The sequence below is a fragment of the Egretta garzetta genome, unplaced genomic scaffold (assembly GCF_000687185.1).
Source record: "Egretta garzetta isolate BGI_Z169 unplaced genomic scaffold, ASM68718v1 scaffold11, whole genome shotgun sequence".
Taxonomy (NCBI): domain Eukaryota; kingdom Metazoa; phylum Chordata; class Aves; order Pelecaniformes; family Ardeidae; genus Egretta; species Egretta garzetta.
The window spans coordinates 1,538,841-1,551,409 of NW_009258621.1; the positions used below are offsets into that span (position 1 = coordinate 1,538,841).

A 12,569-nucleotide genomic window follows, 5' to 3' on the forward strand; every position below is an offset into this window, starting at 1 on the left:
CTGAACCTTCAGGAGAGTTTGGGAATTGCCCTGTCTCTGAAGCGGTACAGTTGTGTTCACACAGCGCTGCAACTCGCCTAACAAACCCTGTTTTGCCTATCTTTGCTTAGCTCTGCATCCTCACCTTTTTCCCTTCCTGACAGCAACCCCTCTCCCAGCCTCGCATTCCACATCTCCCACCCCAAGGCAGCAATACCCCATTCCCCCCCGCCCTGGCACTTGCAATACCAGCTTGTTTGGGCAGGTGAAGAGCAGCAGGCTCCAAGCGGCCATGCAGCCTGATGAAGAGGAAGGCCGTCATGGTGAGGCCCTGCACACTGGCATCAAACTTGCCTTGGCTCTACAAGGGTTGGCTGTACTCAGTTTACCATCGTGTCACTCACCTGAGGGATTTTTCCCAGACACCTACTACCAAAGACAACAGGGAATTGACTCTGTTATCATCCTCTTTCATCTCTCAGCCCCTTAAACACCTAGCTTAGAAACAAAATTATCTTTACAGACACAGGTCAGCCATCCCAAATCTAACACAGGTGTTCAACAAGAGAAGCAACAGCTACAAATCAATGCAAAATACACGCCTGCAACTTCAAAACACAATTAAAACCCAACCAAACAACCTCAGAGGCAAAGGAGTACTTAATGAGGACTTGTGAAATGAACTAAAACAAATGTGAAAAGTCTCAAAACAAAGAAAATAGGAGCTGATTCATGTCAGGAGATGAGACACCCAAGAAATGAATTAAAGGATTGGACAGGAAACCTGAGCAACAGAACCAAAGCATTTTCAAAGCACAGAAGCATTCCTTTACTGCTGCTGACAACTCTCTCTTCCTAAAGCAGCAATCACTCTCAGTGCTGGATTTGGCATGTATTGCGGGCCTTTATACATCTTAAAGCCACTTTACATTGGCTGGGTGGGTCAGAGCTGTGGGGAGGCAGTCAAAATTATTTTAAGATTCAGGCTGAAAGCTGCAAACAGTGAGGAAGACATCACCCTCTTACTGGGCTTGTAGTTCTTCATCTATTTGGTGGCAGAACTCCAAGTTATTGGGGTACTGTACTTCACATGTTCTCGTTGCCATAGCAGAAGGAAAACATGCTCTGTCTCCAGGTAACGGGAAATAGTAATTCTTAAAATACAATTTTTGTTTTACATTTCAGTTAATTTTAAAAATTCTTGGCTACAATAGGACAAATTACTTTCCAAAACAGTTGCATTTTTGTAAACGTCATCTTTATTAGAACATTTTCTTGAAATTATTTTAATATTCTATGCAAACAAAGTTTTTGCACAGTAACATAAAGCAGAGGCACCTTCCTGTGATCAGTTTTTGCCTTGTTTTGCTTATCATCTACATGCTTTTATTCAAGGTACAGCTGGAATGACAGACAAACCACAGCTTGTTATGATGATGATTTCAAGAGGTTTTACACAGCCTGTTCTCTACAACAAAACTAGTTTTTCTTCACAACTGCTTCTATAGCTTGTAAGTGGGCAAAGGATTCAAAATAAGTTTATCTGGTAAGAAACAAAAAAGCTCTAAAATTAAAGGTCTAGAAGTTTCACAGTAGTCAAGACTCACCACACGCTTCATGTTTCCTTAATAGTTCCTGGCTAATTCAAAGTTCTTGTACAAACAAGTTAATTCGTGTTCCAGGTTCAACATAAACTAGGATTTAACCTACAGTATGGAATTAAGCAATACCACCTGACAAACAGAGCCAGCTGCCTGATAACCAGAGAGATTTTTAAGCACTTGGTATTATGCAGTCAGCAAATCAGGTTTTATTACACCACTGAAAAAATAAAGAAATGCATTTTAGTGCCAATAAAATAACATTGTATTATTACCGGTCAGTATGTTTCCATTCAATCAGCACGGGCAATAAAACTGTTCATTAGTCTTCAAGAACTGAATGGGGAATACTAGACATTGGGTTTAATTCTTCTTTCAGTCAATTACCAGTGGGAAAGGTAAACGTTCTCTTCAATTAAAATCAAGCAGAAACTCACGCAGCCAACGATGCCTTTTCTCTAACAGTTCTGCAAAGAAAGCCAGCCGTTAACTGCAAACCGACTTCAGTTCTGCATTTCCTCAAAGCACAGCAAATGAAAGAGGCGAGCTGGAAATTCCAGCTCCCATATTCAATTCACCACTCTGAAACATAATTTCCCAGTCAGAAGATACAATTTTCACCGCAATTTTTAAAACTTTTCATCTGGGTGAAGTGAATTGGACTTCCAGGAGGTGGGCAAGAGGGGAAGCAAAGATTGCCAACTTCCTCGGTGTCCATTAAACAAGCCGTCAAACGAATGACCCAAACTTTTATTTGTTGACTAGTTTTTAAGGTTACTAAACAAAATCATCTAGGCAGGACAGCAGGCAGCTGGACAACCCTTCCCAGCTTGCGAGGCAAACAACACAGGGGTCTCAGCAACCACCAAGCAGGTAGCCAAGCAACAAAACATCAGCCAGGCAGACAAAGTTTCAGTGGAAAGGGCGCATCCTAACAGAAGGTTTCAAGTTCAACAAATCACCAGGCTTTTCTGTTTGAGCATTTTATGTTGGGGTTTTTTTTTTTCCCATAACAACATTTCAGGGGAAATTTTTACCAGCTCTTGCACTCAGCGCCAGAAACTAGTTTCTATGTAGTACCATATATTAAAAAGAAAATTGCTTACAGCAAGCTTTTGTAGAGTGACTCAATTGTATTTCCAGATCTACAACTTACCCCACCTCTTTGATCACAAAACTTCTCACTTGTGCCTCAGCTAAAAGAACTGCAGCAATAGCAGAGGTTATATAGGAAGCAATGGCAGGGAGAAGCTGAATTTTTAATTGCATAGATATCCACTCCTATCAGTAGCCCACAGGATACAGGCAAGAAGCTCCATTGGTCTCCACAGACCTCTATGAACTACATTTTATTTCTGATCCTTCTCTTGGGCACTTCAGTATCATAAGGAACATACAAATATGGCACAGATCACTATCACAGAAAAAACATGTGAAGAAACAGGCACTTGACCATTAAAACGACTTCCCTTTTATTCAGTTCTTGCATTTAAAAACCTTCAAGAGATCTAACAAGTGTATTATAAAACAATATTGGATAGGGCAATAAAAGATAATTATCATCACAAACCACATCCCTGGCCCCCTCTAAGAGTATAGCAGATATTAGCTTACACATGCACAAAATAAAAAGTACAATACTTCACAAGTAATTTCCGTAAATATTACCAATAAATTACTATTATTGCCGTATCTTACAATTTATTATCGCTCTTATTTGCTAAGACTTAATCTATTATAATTCAATAAAAAATTTAACAGAATATTTAATTTGCTCTTCCAAGTAATTGTGTCTTTCCAAATGCAAGAAACCTGGCTGAGATTCTTTGCAGTCCAGCCTGTCGATACTGTAAACAGATAACTCAGTCAGGTACAGGCATCAAATCAGTCTGTGCTTTTTCACTCTTGTTTACCTATACTCTTTCCACTGTTGCTCCAGACAACCATTAGACCAATAAAGCTTGAATGAGAGCATGAGCTAAGGTATTTTAAATCATTTGCCAGAGAATATCAAACAACAGCTACAGCTGCTTCCTGAAAAAAAAAAAAAAAAAAAAGATTTATGGAAAAGTAGCTTGCTTTTATTCCTTACTATATTCAGAAAATCTAGATGAACTGGAAGGTTTGAGCTGCTGTAGGAAGAACTGCACAAAAGCTTTTTCTACCAAAAGCTACCTCATTTTTTATTACATGTATTGCACAGACAAATAATTTTTAATTACTTCTTCATGGCTTTCGATGCATATAGCTGTTCTCTGCACTATCCTCCAAGTTAGTGTGGCCCCACAAGCCTGTATTAAACAGCAACCGATATAAGAAGAGCGCCCTGGCTGACAAGTCCTCAGAAATAGATTTGGCAGATGAAGAACAGCTGTTGTACTCCCCCCATGCCCTTCATCCCTGTCTTTAAATAAAACCAAATACCCCATAAATAAAACCAAACCCCATAACCTTGCAACAAACACAGAGCAGTGGTCATTTCTGGAGATTTATCAGGTGTATCAGGTAAAACCTGCAGGTCAGCTCTAGACCCATACTTAAAAAAAAGCTACTTGTGGTGGATAGCTGGCAAATCTTAAGTCCTCTGGTTCTAAAAGCCTGTAACAGCAAAAAGCTGACCAACTTTGATAAATAATAAATCCAAGTGAAAATTATGAAAAACAGATAAAAAGTTCTACTTTGTAATTGGAGATGTTACAAACAAACCAAAAAAAAAAAAAATCATTTCCCTCCCCACTTCCCGCGCCCACCCCACCCCCCGCATAACAGTGCCCCAACACTTTCGTTCACAGCCATTCTTAGAGAGGAAGAGCAGCATTCATACTTTTAGAAGTACCTATTTCACAATAAAATCCTCAGCCAGGGAACAGAAATCAAGGACTTCAAGCTGAAGGACAGTTACTCAAAACCAAAACTAATAGTGTGTTCAGTGGAGTATCAAAATCTCTGCCACTGGCGTTGAACCAAAATCACTCCCTGAGAACAGTGGAAGCTATTCAAGTTATTGATACGCACGGCAACAGATCCTGAACGTACAATTTAAAAAAAAAAAAATGAATTTCAAAGGTTCTAAAAACTGCTGTGTTCACCATTCCAAGATAAACTCTTTTCTCAGCCTACTTACAAAACAGTAACTCACAACTCCCTTCTATGTAAGGATGGCTTTTCTACCCCCCCATCAAGATAGAATTTTGTCATTGGGTTAACAACTCAACAGAAATACAGGACATGTGTATGAAGAAAATTCAAAGAGGCTGTTCAACAAGCTATAAAAAACACCGACCACCACTGGCATAGTAACAGCATGACAGAAAACTTATGCTAACTCATATTATTCTGAAGAGTGCAATTACGAAAATAAAAAGGGGGGATGGAAAAAGACTTTCAGAGGCCCGAAGCAAGGTATGCAACTTGGAGAAAGTTTCAGAGAGAGCTTTGTATTTGTGACCATCCTTAACGAAAACCTCTCTCAGTTTTAGAACAGACTATATTAACCCAAATAATTCCTCCTTTTCCAGTTATAACGTATGCTACAAATTAATTTGGTCCTGGATTGGTAATATTACAGCATGGGTTTGGTTTGGTCTTTTTTAAAATCAAAGCAGCTTTTTTTTTTTTTAAATATCTTTTATACTATGACAGCCATCACCTCTAAAACAATGGCAATTGCTAAACTACTTTATTCCTTTTCTTAGTAGCACATTACACGCTATAAAACTTCAGCAGGCCCCGCGCTAAAAGTCCCAGCAGCAAACTTACTGAAGCCAGTGAGTCTCCACCAAGAATCAACTGCAAAATCAGATTATGGACTTTATCTGCTCAGAATTGTTAAAGAGCTGAAAAGAAAATCTAGAGACTTATCTTCATTTCTCTACCATGTAAGTCATTCTGTCAAAACACTACTTATACGAGAGATGAACAGTGCCTACAGACAACTTTATGTCACTATTTTATTTTTTGTTAATAACAACAACGATAAACTGCTATTATCAGTTGCGTATAACTCTGCCAAGCCTTTGAGCCTGTGCAACTGCCTCAGGCTTTTTAAAATGTATCAAATATCAAAGAAAAAGACAAATATCAAAGAAAAAAAAACATTTGCAAATAACGTTAAAAATGTTCTAGCCACTTCATTGGAAAATTCCATACTTTAGAGAACTTGAAATTTTACACGCCTGCCTTTGTAACAGGAATACACAGCACTTTGAAGCATACTTACACATCAGCAAACATCACATGTTTATAACAACTTTAAAAGCCACATAAATTGTAGTTTTCTAGTGAGCTATGCTTACAGGCTGGCTGTTTTCCAAGGTAAGCATAGCAGAAACAATAGATCGGTTACCTGGCAGGCTTCAAAGCAAAGGAGGAAAAATGCAGAGTTCTGCAGAAAATTTACAAACATTTCAATCCCACTAGAAGCAGCAGAAACAGTTTATTTGCATTTGTTCCACTTCTGGACATGAAATCCTGTTCTCAATCTGTAATGTTTTGGTGAAGATAGAACACCCAAAGCAATATAGCCAAAACCCAGACATTGCCAAACTACTGTCCCACTACTAGCTAATACTAGTAGTTCTGCCTGAAGACCTTACAGTAAGAGATGAAGTTCTGCTGTGCTTTTTGGAGCTTTCTAGAGAAGGGTCTTCAAATCTAATTTGTATAGCTCACGAGCAGGATCAGTCAACAGCATAACTGGATATTTCTAAAAATCACATTACAAACCAGTGTTAAGAACTGCAGCTTTAACCCCGTCTTCAGATCTGTCAATTCTTTCTTTCCACCAGCTACAAAGGGAAGCTTCTCGTCTGACAGAACTCCAAAGGGACATCCTCAGGGCTTCACGTCAAGCCAGGTCTTCAAAGCCATTTCTAACAGAGTGCTGCATTTCACAGCGTAAACACTGCCTTCACCCATCTGCGTGGTGCTGTGCATAGATGCACGCTTTGCCTGGGAAGACGCACAGCTGAGTTAGATGATCTGTACTTGAGCTAATAAAGTCCGTGTCTCAGCAGGGATCCTCAGCCTGTGCACACAGGCAGGATGATGCAGATACATTGCTTCTGGTTCCAGGGCTACCGAATCTGATTTTATAAAACACACAACACTTCTCTTCAAACTTTAAGTGTTTTCAAAGCCAGAAAATGTTTTACCAATGTATAAGAAAGCAACTCATGTTTCTTGTTAAAGCCAAATGGCTTCAGTCCCTCAAAACACATAGGAAGATATGAGCGACCATTTGATTCTTACTTGTAAATTATTTTGCATTTAGATGCAAAGGACCCAGTGCTATTGACAAATGAGTAACAAAATGTTTTGCATGAACATTTAGCAAGGTCATTTTATCCTATAACAAATTACCAGTATAAGAAGCTAAATAAAGCAATTTAATGCTGGAGCAACCGGTGAAGTTATCTGCCCATGCTTATGCAATACTTCACTAAGCTGCCAGAAGACAAATGGAAAAAAATCAACATCTAAGACTAAGATTTTTAGCTTTGTATCATGTAAAATAGTAGCTCATTTGAAACAGAATCTCAGTTTCTAATAAAGTTTGCCAGAACTGAAAGGAGCTTATAAGAAAAAAAAAGAATTAAAAGTGGTTTAATAGTGTTGTATTTCCCATCACAAAAACCAAGTCGACGTTACAGTAAGAATGAGTTTCAAGTCAGCTGCAAATACGCTGGGCAGTTGCACATTCATTAGACAGACATGCTGAGGCAGACACATAGATGCTAGAAAATCCACAAATAAAGTATCCATGAAATAATTACAGAACAGCAAGTGACCCAGTCACAGAAATAACATGTTAGAGCTATTCAGGGACTACTACATTTTACACACGTGAGCAAAGCTCTGGCTTAACAAGAGCTATTAGGAAAAAGGGGAAGGAAGAAGGAAAGCTTCACCAGAATACCCTGACCCACACCAAAACTATCCTGTGGTAGATAAAGGAGATGGGTGACAAGGTAGACACAGTCTAGAGAAGGTTATTTATTGATATCCCCTCTCCCCCTTAAAAGAAATAATAATAAAAAAGGAATCCAAGAGGAAATGCAGTGACTCAATCTTTGCATCAGATAACTCATATCCAAAAAAGGAAGATATTATCCAGATTTGGCTGTGCAGATCATGCTACCAGAAATATCTAAATCAGGAATCTTCTCACAGCAGTTTCTGTAGTCATGGAACATGTTTAGTATCAGCTGTATCTAGACTTTTCTTGAGGGCCAGGCAGATTTAGGGTTAATGATCTAGCAATTCATTATAAGGATTTTTTTTCCTTCCCCCCCCCCTTGCTACAAGAATTTCTCTTCCAAGACAATCTAGCATTCTCTCAGTTATTTCCAAGTGTGAACACACCTTGGCATATGTTTCCCCTTTTACCGAATGCCCTGACCTTTCAGAAAAAAAATTATACAAACCCACAGAATTCCTGGAAAGAATCTGCTATTTTGGATTAGCATGCTAATATTACAGAAACAGAAGCTAGAAGAGCTTATCTTCACACTGTAAAATACGCTCATTAATAAATGAAGTACCTGGGCAACTGCCTATGGATATATGTGAGAAAGCACATACATCTTTCTAGTTGCATTTGCAGAAAAATTCCCAAATGCAGTCACAGCTCTTGAAAAGCCTTTTACGAGTTCACTGCAATGGGCATTGTGGTGGTGATATTTTTATTGGGGAAATTATAAATCATGGAGTTGTCAAAAACAGATGCTTATGACATTCCACTTCCCTCTCTTCCTCATCAGCTTGAGGCTTCTCCCTGTATCTTATGAAAGTAAACACAGTGCTGAAACTCTCAATACTCCCAAATAACCAAAGGCCAGTGTATCTTTACATACTGGGACACTGTGCATTCAAACAATACAGCCTCAAGAAAATTAGGCCACTTCTGGCATGACCGCAAGGCATGCTGAATTTAAGAAAAAAACATCACCAGCACAGCTACAAAGTTAAACACAGAAGTGCCAGTATTAAAAATAAGAGCACTGACTATGAAATATTCTTATGTCCCAGAGCTAAGTGACATTTTTTCATCTGAACACAGAACAGACAGCTAGCTTATCCTATACCGAGATGTTCAACTCTATAGATATTTTTGTTGCCAGTATGACCATCAAGCAAACAGCTTGATAAACAAGAGCAAGAGTAGTGATGGCAAATGATGCAACAGAAGGATCGAAGACCTGATATTACACAGTATCTATTAAAGCTACTAATTGATAAGTAAATACTAAAAAAGTATGGAAACTATTTGAGAAAGTATAGTCATAAGACCTTCATCAAACAAGGGACAGGAAAATTGTTCCAACTCTTTACTAAAAAGCTATGAATTAATTTGCTGGCAGCTGGGTCAACTTGATGTGTTTCCCAGAGGCATAAAACCCACGAGACACGCAGGGATGCTGCCTTCCAAGTTCATGAGCAGAATGAGTAGTATGTGAATTTCTATTCTAGTGGAGGCACCTAATTGAGAAACACTCACTCCTACGTAGCTTAACTCATACAGAGCAGGGTCTTAAACCTATTTCTCTACAGTGGCACTAAAATAAGAGCCCCAGTGACAAGGAAGGCAAGGGTCCTACCTTAGAGCCCCAGTGACAAGGAAGGCAAGGGTCCTACCTTTCAGAGTTCTGACTTTTCCCCTCAGCAGGTCCACCTGGAGCAACGACTGAGGCAATAACACCTCTGAAAAAGGTTAGCTGTAATCATTAGGTTAAAACCTCCTAATTTTGACTTTCACAGGAGAACATATGCCAACACTTCTTTTGAGTGCTTCCACACTTGACACTAAATATGATTTCTCATATGTGCTTTGATCTGAATTATGCAAGAGCATTGTCTTCCCATGAGGGTAGCTCTTAATATGTACATAGCCTTAAAAGCTCTCCACAGAAACGCACAAAGAATTATATTGTTTTATTTAAAGATTAATAACACATTTTTCATAGCTTAAATAGAAGAGAAATGTTTGCAACTCCTACTATGGTATCTACCAATGTGCTGCAAGGAAAATCCCAGACTGTTATAGTATCAGTTATATACTTGGATTAACACAAATAACTTGGATTAAGCCCATAATTTCTCAAGGCTAAACCATATAATTTTTAATTTTACATAAAGTTGCTTAGCACTCAAAACTTTCTCACACAAATCATTTTCACCCGCTCCCGCTGTTGTTGCGGATTAACAGCCAGAGGAGAGGGGACAGAAAGAACCAAAACAACGCAGCAGTGGGAATAAAGGAACAAACTGTGTCAAACGGAAAGACAAGAGCCATTGGAAAGCCCTGCGTTACAGCTAAGCAAGGCAAACCAACATGCCTTCTAGCAAAGACAATTTGACGCCAATTACAACCCATAAGATTACTGTACTGACTCAGGCATATATGAGCCCGAGTTTTCCATCACCCATCTTTCCCAAGAACCCCTGTCTAACTCACCAAAGGGGGGTGGGGGGGGTAAAGCTGGTTGCAAAAAAAGTTTTCAAAAGTGCAGTAAGGCAAAAATTTGGAAACAACTTGAGGAAACATGGATTCCCACTGAGCACAGAGTTTTCAACAACAGCTAAGATTTATTATATTGAAATTTTTTTTCCAACATAGATACAAGCTACAAGAACGTGTGCTTCCCTTCCAATTCAGCCGCAGCTGAACATTTTATTGAACCCTAACAGTAAGAAGAGAAGTTTTCACAAAAACTTTTTAAAAATATCTCTTCTTTTGGGATCAAACGGATATATTACTAAAGTAATGCTGGTAAGAGGAATCAATCATTGGACTAAGCGATGCCAAGGATTGCTGAGCAATTAAATCCAATTACTAATTTTGATGTATTGATAAGAACATCAGAACAGAGTATTCAGAAAAATATACTGAAGGCAATGTTCACAAAGCTGTTCTTTAAGTCTTCACTTCCCCTCTGCCCTGGATTTGAACATATCAAGAAATGTAACCAACCTTCTACATCAATATTTAGAAAAGTTTTATGGGCAATGCATACAGTAATTCAGTTTTTAATGAAGATATTACTACCCGTACTTATTATTTAATCAAAGTTCTCTTAATTTGTTTGTTTGGGTTGTTGTTTGCTATAGAAAAAGGGAACGGGGAGGGGGGGGGAAAGAGAGTGACACCTTTGGTAGTTTCTGTTGTAAAAGGTAAGCTAGCAAGAGTCACCAAAGCCAGGATTTTCAGATCCTCCTCCACCTTCACCAGTTTACTCATATGACAAATTAAAAAGAGTACACTGAAATAACATAGCTATATAAATTCTGTTTGGAAGCCACTGGCTGGTCAAATAGCACATGCATAGCCCTGCACTACTCCCAGCATGTGCTGCTCTTTGATGCATTCCCATTAGGCAAAGGATGCAGAGGTAAAGCTGCAGTTGGTGCTTTGAAGGGAACATCATTAGGGGATAAAACCCCCCCAAAAAAATCAAAGGATCAAGGTTTTATTATGGCATAACCCATTTTCTAATAAGTTTCTAACAACATCAGATGAACCTTCCCATCGATTTCCTTGCAGAAGGCAAAACACTTTTTGTACACATACTACAGTATTTACAATCAAGTAATCTTTATTATTTACATAAGCCAATTTTAAAGTCTCTCCTTGTAAATAACATCTGATTCCAGTATTAGGCTTTATTTTCTCCTTCTGTTTTTTCCCCAATTAAATTTTGCTCCATAGAAATATCAACAATTATGCCTGGTGGAATGGGGTAAGAAGTTCACACACAAAGCTCTCTCACTATATAGGGAGCGATGACAGGATTTGTTAAATATGCATTTTCTCACCTTAAAGGTATCTCACTGGAACAGCCCGAGTGCACAAGAAAAAGTAATGGTCTCTTGGCAGCACATATAAGCTGCCATTATTGCGATGAAAAATTAAACCACAAGCAGCCTGCAGAGCCAGCCGTGCTTATGTAAAGGAGCACATTTCTTCTTCAAGTGTTTTAGCATAAATAGATACTGAAGTCAAAAGAACTGAAGTCATTTTAAGAATCGCCTTCTAAGTCAGCTTTCACCGCTTTTGTATGTGTATTACAACAACATTACTGTGTTTCTGGAGTAAGGGTTTTGATTTCAGGGGGTCTTTTTGAATCCTTGAGAGAAAAGATTAAATTGAAAAGAAATTAGCTATCTTCTGCTTCATACCAGCAAAGTAGTACTGACTTTTTAAAATCCTGGATCAAAACTATCTTATGCAATTTTGAATTTGCCAAGCCTTGTACCAATCCATCAAAGAAGGATTTCCTTCATTTCATTTTGCAAATTTACATAAGTACCTTAAGTTGGGTCACTGGAATTAATTCCCCTCAGTCCCCATCCATCTCACTCCATTCAGTAGGCTGATCCTATAATCTAATTTCACAAAAGAAAACTCCACTTTCTCAGCAAGTATACACACAGCTTATTTTCATGGATGCTTGATCTACAGGGGGTTAATATTTTAGAACTTTTGAGTAAAATTTGCAATCACGGTAGGAAAAGCTAAAGAGACTCTCAACCTCAGGGATGCCTCACTCTCCTCACATCTCTGTGCCATCAGAACAATCCAAATGCAAAATACTATGCAGGCAATATTATTTCAAGCTTTTCTTCTGAGAAAAGGGAGGGAAGGAACAGGGTACAGGATGCCCTGGAAGAGATTCCTGTTAAGAATAAAGGTTTTCCCGCAAGAACAGGTAACTATTGGTGTATCCCCACACAGCTTGGAGTTTTGAACAGTTTCAGCAAACAATAAAGTTTAGCCCTTTCAAGCTGTTTTAGAGATCAGTTCAAGACCCAGGTTACCAGACTCCCTAACATTTATGAAAAGGGCAAGAAGCAATGATGAAAACTGCCATTTTTCTCTTTACATAGAAGAAGTGGCTAAAGATGTGCGGAGTCATAACAAGCTTCAGCAATGAAAAAAAACCCTGTTTGCAAAATGAAGTGCTTTTGCAAAATAGCTCCCCCTTCAGTTTT

At 38.7% G+C, this 12,569-nt stretch overlaps 1 protein-coding gene across 9 annotated transcripts in view; it reads right to left on the reverse strand.

Moving 5' to 3' along the window:
* The window catches only part of LCLAT1 (lysocardiolipin acyltransferase 1), a 119,798-nt gene that overhangs the window by 83,755 nt on the left and 23,474 nt on the right, over positions 1-12,569 (reverse strand). The window contains exons 1-2 of one of the 9 annotated variants that reach the window (XM_035903635.1): positions 6,306-6,664; positions 1,856-2,047 (exon numbers count right to left, since the gene is read on the reverse strand). The exons of 6 other annotated variants lie outside the window; for them this stretch is intronic. The gene's annotated coding sequence lies outside the window, so the exon portion shown is untranslated. Of the gene's footprint in view, positions 1-1,855; positions 2,048-6,305; positions 6,665-12,569 lie in introns of those variants that run through there. 2 more of the 9 variants (XM_035903634.1, XM_035903637.1) reach the window with 2 other exon arrangements.